Source organism: Podarcis gaigeae (assembly GCF_964106915.1).
Source record: "Podarcis gaigeae genome assembly, chromosome: 9".
NCBI lineage: Eukaryota > Metazoa > Chordata > Lepidosauria > Squamata > Lacertidae > Podarcis > Podarcis gaigeae.
The window spans coordinates 77,055,358-77,061,357 of record NC_139685.1 but is presented as its reverse complement, the minus strand read 5'-3'; positions in this window follow the sequence as shown (position 1 = coordinate 77,061,357).

The window sequence follows — 6,000 nt, the reverse complement described above, 5'->3', positions numbered from 1 at the left end:
GCACCGTCCTGCAGTGTAAAAGACACGAACAGTCACTTTTCGTTGCATAAATGTCTTGTGGCTCCCGAATCCATGACGAAGAAAGATCTAGACGTCTTCTGGACCTTTGCAACCTTTGGAGTGAAGCGTGAGACCATTGCCTTGTGCTGCGTTGTCCTGGACACCGGACCTTTGCCTTTGCCTTTTCCACGCGATGAGCTTTCGCTGTGCTGCTCTGTCTTGGCCCTGGGATATCTGCATTCCCTCTTCATATGGCCTAGACGTCCACACGAGTAGCATTTCACTGCCTTCAAAGCTTTGGCGCCATCTGGTGGTTCCACTGCATTCTGGGATGACGTCTGTGAAGACTCCCCCTTACCCATGCAGCTAGCACCTCGGCGGTCTGCTTCATTCTGAATCATGGCAGTAACATGGGCTACTGTGAGCTGAGCAGTTGGCTGAACAGCAATCTGAGTGGCAATGGACTCCCAACAAGCATCAGCCAGCCTTGCATTAGCCATCTCTGCTGCATTAAATCAAGCTGCATCTGTGTACAGCTGCTTCATTCCAACAGCACTTGTAAAAGTACTTTCGATTTTCAAGCCTCCCAAGCCTGTAAGCCTGTGAGCCTGTGCCGCGGCAAACGGCTTTAAAAGTTCAAAGTCCAGCCATAAAGCTATTAATTAGGAGCTGGCAGGCTGCCCGGAGCAATGAGCACATACCTCTCATCAATCATCTTGACGCGCAGATAACGTCCGATCCGTCCCTTTGCCGTTTTTCTGGGCCCGGAACCAAAAATGTGAGATTTTGACCAGCTTCTGCCCATCTGAAGCTGATACAGGCTCGTCTTATCTTGAGCCCAAACAGAGTAGTCCACACAGCAGAAGTATAAGCAGTAAGTGCCACATTCTTAACTTTATTTAGGTTCTATGCTGAGAGAATACAAACATGCATCTTGCCTCTGTGAGAGCAGAGAAGCAACTCCTCTCGGAAACAAAGAACACCAAGAGAACAGTGAAAAACAGGAAACCAGTGAACGTCACATCCAGTCTCCCATTCCCATGGGAACCCAACAGTAACTCGGACTGTGGAATGCAAAACAATGCCTTGTGACTGCATCTGCTGCTCAGTGAGGGAAATAGAAACCAACAAAAATACCTTAAAGCTTAAAACTTAATACTTAATTATACATAACTCCTTATATCATTTCTACTAAAGCCAAATAGTTTCATTTCAACATTTTTCCTAATACTCATTAATTTTACACTAATTCCCAAAGTAAATCTTTAAAAGCTTTCTTCCAATCTTCATCCAGCGTCTCTTTTTCCTGGTCTCGGGTTATGTCAGTCCTTACTGTCCATTCCTTCTAGTCCATCAACCTGGTAATCTTGTGTCCGAGGCTCTTAAGTCTCTTCCATGTCCCTTCTGCAGATCTTCTTGTTTATACCTGCACTTGACCTTGTCTTTTGTTGATCTTTTTCTTAATTTCTTTCCTTTCTCATTGAGGAGTAGGTCTCGGGGAAACTCCAACCCAAAAAAATCTCCATCTCCCCTCAGCAGATCAGCCCATTCCCCCCACAGTCCCATTCCCCACATCCAGCAATGTAGTCCAGAAAGTATTTAAAAGCATGTTTCAAAGTCACTCCAAAATTAAGAGCCCCCACAACTCCAGACCCCCCCTGGCCCGCTCCAGATTGAATCTTCAAGAACAGCGGCTTATGCTCCTGCAGGGCCTCGGGTCTCTCCATTTGTGTTACTTGAGATTCGGCAACAACCTCCTCCATTGTCTTCTGCATTTGCCTTGCCCTGTCAAAACAGGTTCCTGGGTTGGTTCCTGAATAGTTTCTATATTCGCTGTTTGTCCAAGGTTTTTGACTGCCAACAGTCAGCAAATCCATCTTCTCATGCAACTGCTCCAACAAAGCGCTTGTCTTGCAAAGAGCAAGCACCAAAGCTTCTTCTAAACACATTTTTATTCAAGGTCAGAGTCTGGTCCCACAATCCTAATCTCCACAGCTGTGAAATTCCCAGATCAACTCCAGCAACAATTTAACAGGCTCCCTCTAGAGGAGACAATTTCTATTTGTATCCATCTTTTAAAAGCAAGTCCAACAAAAGAAAGTTACTTTCATTTTTCAATTTTTTTGTTTCTTTTAAATGCAAAAGGCAACATTGGAATCAATTTGTTTCTCTTCTTTAACTATCTGTCAAAAGACGTTCCATTCACAGTCAATGAACTTCCCCAGAAATTTCTGTCTCTGACACCCCGTTCCCAGGTTTGAGACAGTGGAAATTTATCTTTCTTTACTCTCTCTCCTGCAGGCTTGAACAATCAAAATTCTCCCTCTTTTCTCCTGCTTCCAAGAGGGGTTTTGGTGGTTAAAACTGAAGGAAATTTAGACCTTTATATACGACTTTCCAGACTTTAGCTTGCACAATTTTTTAAAAAAATGATATTTATTCAGATTTTCAAAATACAAAAAAAGAAAAACATACAAAAACCAAGAAAATAACAACAAAACATAAAAAAGAATGAAAAAACATAGATAACAGAAAAATATATATATTCAAATTACATCCTTTCATTAACTTGTTTCTTGGACCTCCTCACACCTCCCTTTTTGTATTCTAACTTCAATCATTATTTCAGCAAATTCTTCCCATACTTCTCAATTTTTTATTTGAATAATTTATCTTAACAATCTGTCTCAATTTACTGTTAATTTCTTTAACCATATCTTACCTTCAAAACCATAGAATTTCAAAATTTGAACCATATTTATACTTAACTCCTTCAAACCTTTCTACTAAAGCCAATTAATTCCTTTCCAGCACATTCTAATATTTCATTAGTATTACACTAATTCCAAAAGTAAAAAAGATATATAAAAAGAAATTCTCTTCTAATTTTATCCAACGTCCCTTCTTCCTGGTTTCAGGTTATGTCAATCCTTTCTAACCATTACATCCTGTCCATCAATCTGGTGTTCTAATGTCCGAGGCTCTCAGGTCTCTTCTATGCCCCCTCTGTAGGTTTTCTTGTTCCTGTTTGTACTTGCACACTTCCTTGTCCCTTGTTGGATTCTTTCATAGTTTCTTCCCTTTCCCCCTGGGGAGTGGGTCTCCGGGGAATTCCATGCAGTAATAGTCTCCATTTTCTTTCATCAGGTTATCCCATTCCCCACAATCCCACTCCCCTATGTTAATTTTGTAATCCAAAAGATAGTTGTTCCAGAAATAATTATCAACTTGTTTCCCAGTCCCTCCAGAGCTAAGAACTTCCTTAACTCCAGAGACTTGCAGACATTCTCCAAATTCAATCTTCCAATGTTGCGGCTTTTGGTCATGCAGGACTTTGGATCTCTCCCTTTGTATCTTTTGAGGTGCAATCGCGACCTCTTCCATCTTCATCTGGCCTTGGACTTGCCTTATTGAGCCAATTTCCTGAATTGGTTGTTGTGAGATTTCTTTGTCTTTGTTTCCTGTTGGTTCATATTTACTGGCTACAGCAGTCATAAAATCCAACTTTTCATTCATCAAATTCATTTTCTCATGCAACTGCTGCAGCATAGCATTTACTTTGCCAAGGGCAGAGGGTAAAACTTCCTCCCTGCTCATTTCTGTTCAAGGTCAAGTGGCTGATCCCACGGTCTGATTTTCACAGCTGTTATGTCTCCCTGTGAACTGCAGCAAACAAACTGACAAGCTCCCTCTAGGGGACACAGTTTCTATTTAACGTCCATCTTTAAAATGTATCCAACAAAGGGAAATTTACTTTCGATTTTCAAATACTTTGTTTCCTTACAATACAGAAAAGCAGAAAGCAGCATTGAAGTTAATTTGTTTCTCTTTTGTTTCTATCTGTCAAAAGTGTTCTGTTTTCAATTAATGGACATCTCCAACAATTTCTGTCCTGACGTCCTGTCCCCAGGTTTGGGATGATGGAAACCTATATTCCTTTACTCTCTCTCTCTGCAGGATTAGATGGTCAAAGTCCCCCCCCCCCTTTTCTCCTGCTGTCAAGGGGGTTTTGATGATTATAGATGCGGGAAATTTCAATCTTAGAATCAATTTTCCAGGCTATTTAGCTTGCAAGATCTTTGCTTCAGTCTGTTTACAAAAAGCGGAAGGTGGATTTCCTGTTTAGACCTTCCCGCTTCGTTGCCTAATTCATAATTTTTCTTAGTCAAATCTTCCGATTTTACTCACGGGTACTTGTTTAGAGTCCAATTGTCATCAGGAAAAAGTAAGCGCTCTCCGGCGATAGCTATGTGGCTTCCCTCCGTGAAAGTAGCAATTGGTTCACTGCACCACGCTGCTCACCCCACTTCACTCCGGGGCCCCAAAAAGGGGGTTTCCCTGCGGGTAGGGGAGGCGCTCTTGGTGCTCTGCCGAACCCCACGTCCCCAGGCTTCTCTGCCTGGGATTTGTAGTGGGTCCCCGCCTTCGCCGCAGCGGGAAGACCCAGTTTCCATGGAGCCCGTTCCTCTGGTCAGAGGAACTCCGCCATTCGCCGATGGCACTAACCCGGAAGTCCTAGCTTGCACAATTTTTGCTTCAATCTATTTACAAAAGCGGAAGGCGGACTTCCTGTTTAGAACCTTCTCGCTTTGGTGCCAAATTAAGATGTTTCTTAATCCAATTTTCCGTTCTACACACGGGTACTTGTTTAGAGTCCAATTGTCCACAGGAAAAAGTCAGCGCTCTCCGGCAACAGCTGTGCAGCTTCACTCTGTAAAAATAGCGGTCAATTCAAAACACCGCGCCGCTCACCCCACGTTGCTTCGGATCCCCGAAAAAAGGGGTTCCCTGCGAGTAGGGGAGGCGTTCCTGGTGTCAGCCGAATCCCACGTTCCCAGGCTTCCTCCGCCTGGGATTTTTAAAGGGTCTCCGCCTTCGCCGCGGTGGCAAGACCCGATTTTCGCGGAGCGGGATGAAGGAAAGTATTTGTTTCTGCACATGTTTCTGCACAAACCGCTCCAAGCTGAAATCTTCCTAGGATGTTCAGTTCACAGTTACTTCACATAAACATGGCATTCTGACCTGTTCTTAATGCATAGTTGATCACATCTATGGAACGTGATTGATATGTCCTTTTAAATCTTACATTATCAATCATTAAGTAATTGTTTTAGGTCATGTTCTATTAATCACCAGTTATAATTTAATTAGGAGGTTTTCATGCCTGTCTAGTTTTGTGCTCCCTTTCTCAGCCTTTAATCTACCAGTGATTAATACCTATATGTAACCTTTGCTTTGTACTTGTGTTAACCAATCAGCAACAAGCACATATGTGGCAATGTTGTAATATTCCATAAAAGGGACTCCCCGAGACATGCTCAGGAGGTTGCCTCCCAGATGACACCACTACTCGTCTGTCGTTTATTTCAACCCAACACTCTCGATCAGAGGAGCTCCGTCATTGCCGATGGCGCTAACCCAGAAGTCTGCCTCTTCCTATCCTTGACGCTTGTTGTAATATCACTGCAGTAGTGTCAGCAGGAAAAAGATATATGCATGAAATTGGCTAGAATACACTGGAGGAGGTGAATATGATACAATACTTGATTATACTATACTCAAATGCTGATATGTTTCTTTGATTGTCCTTGAATCTTCCTGCCACACTTTCCACTCTCTCCTGCCACACTATTGTAGCATGCAACCTCCTGTGCCTCTGTTTTCACACGAAAGGAAAATAGTGCCTAGTGTGGAGAGAATTGAATGAACAATGGAAGGAAGGAACTGGGGCCCAAGAAAGGGAAATAAGTGGCAAGGGAACACCTACAGTAGCTACTTTGAATGAATTCAAATCTCCAGGGCCTGATGAGCTGCACACAATGACAAAGCAAATATTTTCCCAATAAGTGAAGTTTTTGTTTTGTTTTGTTTTGTTTTTGTTTTGCTCACAGTCCAGTTATCCCAAATCTAATTAGCGGAGACAGGAGAGGGGAGTCCATAGTGAACTTCCTTGGGGATGCTGCGATCTTCCGTTCTTCCATAATAGTAATATACAAGGCC